This window comes from Callospermophilus lateralis, chromosome 6 (assembly GCF_048772815.1).
Source record: "Callospermophilus lateralis isolate mCalLat2 chromosome 6, mCalLat2.hap1, whole genome shotgun sequence".
NCBI lineage: Eukaryota > Metazoa > Chordata > Mammalia > Rodentia > Sciuridae > Callospermophilus > Callospermophilus lateralis.
Window position 1 is genome coordinate 123,693,402 of NC_135310.1, and position 6,356 is coordinate 123,699,757.

At 37.1% G+C, this 6,356-nt stretch overlaps 1 pseudogene; it reads left to right on the forward strand.

Annotated features, from left to right (window-relative positions):
• The first annotated feature begins 5,109 nt into the window (after positions 1–5,109).
• On the forward strand, positions 5,110–6,112 carry LOC143400776 (trimeric intracellular cation channel type B-like; annotated as a pseudogene).
• Positions 6,113–6,356: the final 244 nt, after the last annotated feature.

Below are 6,356 nucleotides of genomic sequence, written 5' to 3' on the forward strand. Positions count from 1 at the left end.
AAAGGAGAAATGACTACAAATATCACATAAATCCAAAGGATTATTAGGGAGCAGTTTTGAAAACTTATACTCCAATACATTGGAAAACCTAGAAGAAATGGATACATTTCTAGACACATATAACCTGCCAAAATCAAATCAAGAAGACATAGAAAACTTACACAGATCAATAACTAGCAAGGATACTGAAGCAGTAATAATAATAAAAAAAAAAAAAAAAAGAAAGCACCCGGAGGCTGGGGTTGTAGCTCAGTTGTAGAGCACTTGTCTTGCAAGTGTGAAGCACTGGGTTCCATCCTCAGCACCACATAAAAATAAAGATATAAAAATAAATAAGTAAATAAAAATAAATGTATTGTGTTCATCTATAACCAAAAAGATATTTTTAAAAACCCCACCTGTTATGGTTTAGATATGAGGTTCCCTGAAAAGCTCATATGCGAGACAATGCAATGATTTTCAGAGGTGAAGTGATTAGAGGGGCATGAGCTAAGCAGTGGATTAATCCAGAGGTAACTGTAGGCAGTAGTTACCTGATTTAGGTGACGGGGGATGTACCTTAGGTACTTACATTGTATAAATGAATCTCTATGTTTCTCTCTCTCTCTCTCTCTCTCTCTCTCTCTCTCTCTCTCTCTCTCCCTCCCTCCCTCCCTCCCTCCTTCCCTCCCTCCTTCCCCTCCCTCTCTCCTTCTCCCCCTCCCCCACCTTCTCTGGTGCTCTCACTTCCTTGGTCTATGGCTCTCACTCTCACTCTCACTCCCTGGCTCTCACTCTCACTCTCACTCGCTCACTCTCACTCTCACCCTCATTCCACTTCCTGGTCGCTATGTCCTACCCTGTTTTCCTCTTCTGCATGAAGCCACCTGTGAATTAGTTGAGGGTCTTCACTAGGAATGGAAGCCAAGGAAATTTAGGTTTAACTTTGGGAGCTATTTGTGGCTTCTCCCACTTAACAGATTGCCCAAGACACATGGGCTCCATTTTGCTTTTTTTTTTTAAGTGTGGAAGCAGCTAGCCAATCCTGACCCCCCTCCTCCCGCTTAAAAATATATATATTTCCTGTGTTCTGTGGTGTTTTCCCTTGCTCTATTTTTCTTAGCCTTCATTCTGCACCTAGCCCATTCCACCTAGAGGAAACCCATTTCCACCCCCACTCACAATCCCAAGCAGATCATGGGCGGGGCTCCTCCATGCTCTTCCACCATGACAATAAAGTGGGCCATCTATGGACTGAGATCTCTAAAATCATGAGTAACAAATAAACTTTTCCTCCTCTAAAATTGTTCTTTCTAGAACTTTTGGCCACAGTAACAAAAAGGCCAATTACAACATTATCCAACAGAAAAAAATCCAGGAACACAATGATTCTAAGCTGAATTCTACCAGAATTTTAAAGGTTTACTCACGCTAACTCTCCTCAAATAATTCCAAAAGTGGAATGGGAATAAGCACTTCAAATTCATAGTATGTGCCAGTGTCATCATCAGACCAAAGCCAGTATCACTACAGATCAATATCTCTGATGAACTTAGATGAAAAAATTCTTAATAAAATATTAGCAAAAGAGAGGGGGCAGGGGATTAGCAAGGATGGTGAAATGTGATGGACATCATTATACAAAGTACATGTATGAAGACTTGAATTGGGAGTCAACATACTTTATATACAAACAGAGATACAAAAATTGTGGTATATATGTGTATTAAGAATTGTAATGCAAAAAGGAAAAAAAAAAGAATAGCCTTACCTTATATTAGGTAGAGGGAAGTGAAAGGAGGGAAAGGCAGGGGATGTGGGGATAAGAAAGATAGTAGAATGAAACAGACATTATTACTGTACGTATGTACATGACTGTATGATCAATGTGATTCTACAATATGTATACTCAGAAAAACGAGAAATTATATCCTATCTATGTATCAAAGTACATAAGTGCATTCTGCTGACATGTATAATTAATTTTTAAAAAGACAAAAAAAATCAATACCAAAAAATAAAATATCAGTAAATTGTATTCAACAACATATTAAGATGATTGTACATCATGACTAAGAAGGATTTATCCAAATGATGCAAAGATGGTTTAACATTTACAAATCAAGACATGCAATATACCACATAAATAGAATTAAGGAGAAAAATCATATACTCATCTCAAAAGATGCAGAGAAAGCCTTCAATGAAATGTGGCACCCATTCATGATAAAGGCGCCAAGGAAACTAGGCATAGAAGGAACTTACCTCATCATAAAGGCTATGATCAACAAACGCAAAGCCAACATCATAGTAAATGGGAAAAAACTGAAAGCATTTCCTTGAAGATCTGGAAAAATAAAAGGATGTCTACACTCATCACTCCTATTCAATATATTACTAGAAATTCTACAGATCAAACAGACAAGAGAGAAAATCAAAGGGATAAAAATAGGAAAAGAAGAAATTAAGTTTTCAATGATTGCAAATGAAACAATTATTTACTTAGAAGATCCAAAAATCTCCCCAGGAGACTACTAGAACCAATAAACAACTTCAGCAAAGTTGCAGATTACAAAATCAACATATAAAAATCAGTACTTTCCTATACATCAATAATGAATCTCCTGAGAAAGAAATTAGAAAAACAATCCCATTCATAATAGCCTCAACAAAGAAAGTACCTAGGAATAAATCAAACTAAGGAGGTAAAAAACCTCTACTATGTAAACTATAGAACAGTGAAGAAAGAAATTGAAGAAGACAGAAGAATATGGAGAGATGTCCCATGTTCAAAGATAGGCAGAATGAATATTGCTAAATGAACATAAAACCAAAGCAATATACAGATTTGATGCAATCCCCATCAAAATACCAATGACATTTTTTCATAGAATGAGAGAAAACAGTTTTACTGTGCAGTTGGAAGAATGAAAGACCCAGAAGAGCCAAAGGAATTCTAAGCCCAAAAAGCAATGCTGGAGACATCACAACATCTGACTTCATGGTACTTTGGTACTTGGTATACACACACACACACACACACACACACACACATAAACACACACACACAGATACAGTCATCTGATCCTTAATAAAGGTGCTAAAACATGTATTGGAAAAAAGAATGTCTTTTAAGCAATGATGTTGGAAAATAGACTATGCATATGTGGAAGAATAAGGCGTGACTTTTATTTCTCACCCTGCACAAGTCAACTCAAAGTGGATCAAAGTCCTAGGAATTAGGTCAGAAACTACGCAAGTCCTAGAAGAAAAAGGAGGTTCAACACCTAATATACAGGTACAGGCAATGACTTTCTCAATAGGAACCTGAAAGCTCAGAAAATGATGCCTACTTTTTTGACAGAGGATTGATATCCAGAATATATAAAGAACTCAAAAAACTCAACACTATAAAAAATAATCCAAATAATAAATGGGCAAATCACCTAAACAAGACACTTCTCAAAAGAAACACAAATGGCCAACAAATACATGAAAATATTATTAGCAATTAGGGAAAAGTAAATCAAAACTACACTGAGATTTCATCCCACTCCAGTTTGAATGGCAGCCATCATGAATATAAATAATAATAAATGCTGGGGAAGATGTGGAGAAAGTACAACACTGTTGATAGGATTGTAAATTAGTACAACTACTATGGAAATTAGAAGAGAGGTTCCTTAAGAGACTAGGAATGAACCACCACCCAGTTGTACCACTCCTCAGTATTAAGTCTAAAAAATTAAAATCATCATACAACAGTGATATGCACACACTCATGTTTATAGCAGCATGATTCAAAATAGCCAAAGTATGGTACCAGCCTAGATTTCCATCAATGGTTGAAAAAAGAGAATATGGAATGTATAAAGGATGGAGTTTGACTTAGCCATAAGGGAGAATGAAAATTTCCATTTTCATGAAAATGGATGGAACTTGACAACATTATATTAAGTGAAATAAGCCAGAGTCAGAAAGTCAAGGGTCACATGATTTTTCTCTTTGTGGAAGCTAGAGAGGAAAAAACAAAGAAAGGAGGGGAGGGTCTCATGAAAATCAAAGGAAGATCAGTAGAGGAAAGGAACCAGGGGAGGGAGGAGGAGATGGAAAGGGGAAATCCTGGGGAATGACATTAGACAATTACATTGTTATATTGTGTACACATTTGAATATATAACAACAAATTCCACCATTATGTACAACTATCATACACCAATTAAAAATATAGAAAATAAAAAATGAACAAGGAGCCAGGCCCTATGGTGCAGGACTGCTACCTGGAGGCTGAGGCAGGAGCATTCCTTTGAGCCAAGCCATGGAAGAATCCTGTTTCAAGCTGGTCTACTACTATGCTCCACTGCTTTGGTTGAGGAATTTTATCCTGTGTACTGCTTGCAGAGCTTCCACTGAGGTTTCTTGCAAACCAGCCTGGAAAACATAGCAGACCCACCTACAAAACAAAACAAAACAAAAACAAAAGAATAACATTCTGTGGCAAATACAAAGAATACTAGTCAGTTTTAAGAACCACAACAAAAAGGTAATTAGGGCTGAGGCTGAAGCTCCTCAGGGATAGAGGGATTGCCCAGCAGACACAAGACCCTGAGATCAACCCCTAGTATATTTACATTAAAAAGCCCCCATAAAAGAAGAAATTGTGTCATTTATGACAATATAGATAAACCTAGAGGAGACAATGCTCTCACAAATGATCTCACTTATATGTGGAGATGGAGGCAGGCAGGAGGGGTGCTGGTTAGCACAGGTTGAGAGTAGAGAGAAGAGGGGAGACACTGGTCAAGGGGTACAAAGTTTCAGTTAGATAGGAGGAATTACATCTGTGCCATACTATAGCACATCAAGATGACCGCAGTGAATAATAATGTAGTGTATGTTGCAAAATAGCTTAAAGAGGATTTTAAATGATCTGGTCACAGGAAATGATAAATGTTTGACCTGAGAGATATGCTAATTACTCTGATTTCACCATTATAAAATGAATACTTGTATCAAAACATCACATTGTGTCCTATAAATCTATACAACTATGTGTTAAGGAAAATAAAATAAAACTAGAGGCCAGCTGGCAAGGCCAAGTCTGTTTGGCCTCAGGGGTAAGTTGTAGCCATGGACTCTCCATGGGAGGAGCTGGCACTGGCCTTCTCCTGCACGTCCATGTTCCCCTTTTATGACATCACCCACATCTGGTGTCTGTGATGGCCATGAAGCATCAGCTGGTAGGAGTGGAAGGAGCATGGAAGAATCCTGTTTCAAGCTGGTCTACTGCTATGCTCCACTACTTTGGTGGAGGAATTTTACCATGTGTACTGCTTGAAGAAACTCCATTGAGGTTTCTTGCAAACCACATTAATATTTTACTGGCATCTTCAATCTGGTATATTACATATATTTTTGCCCATGGGACCTAAATTCCCAGGACTATTCATTCTTATCTGCTCAACTTCTGGCTGTGGGAATGAAGGAGTGATCAGAACTTGGAAAATAGAAGGTGGAGTCACACATGCTAATAGCTATTACAAAAATGGCTGGCCAGTCATGATAGCTATTGGATGGGCCCAAGGTGCAGCTGGTATCACTATCATGAATTTTGAACAGTTGGTAAAGGAGATTGGAAACCAGAGATGATGAATGGCGAAAGATGTCTTATCCTTCCAAGGTAACCTTGCTGGGGTCCCTTCACATTTCAGCACACCAACCATCTGACCACATCAAAGCATAATCTTATGTTGCTTTATACCATCTTTCTTGTGGCAAAAAAGATAACCATCAGAGTTACACAGTTTTCTTCTATGACTCTTAGTCCTTTTGAATATATATTGAGTTGGCTGCTCTTTGGCAGCAACAGTTTTCATTGTATGAAAAAAATGTGGAACAAAATCATCTTCTAATGGCACTAGTTCATTGGTCTCAAAACCTATGACTGATGGTTCAGATAATGTTAAAAGGAAATATATATTGAGTTGGCTGCTCTTTGGCAGCAACAGTTTTCATTGTATGAAAAAAATGTGGAACAAAATCATCTTCTAATGGCACTAGTTCATTGGTCTCAAAACCTATGACTGATGGTTCAGATAATGTTAAAAGGAAATATACTAAGAACACTGAGTAAATTTACTTGAGCTCTAGAAGGCAAAAAAAAAAAAAAAAAAAAATTTCTACCTTTCAGATTGTGATAAATATTTCTATGCAGATGATGTGAAATTACGATTATATATAAGGAATGGAGGTGACAAAAAGAAATAAATTCTATATTAGGGTGACTACCACTTTCTTGATTTTAATTCTTGAATGTCATGAGTATATCATGTGAATTTTTTTCTGATATAAAGTATCTCTTGTGATTACTTAAATAT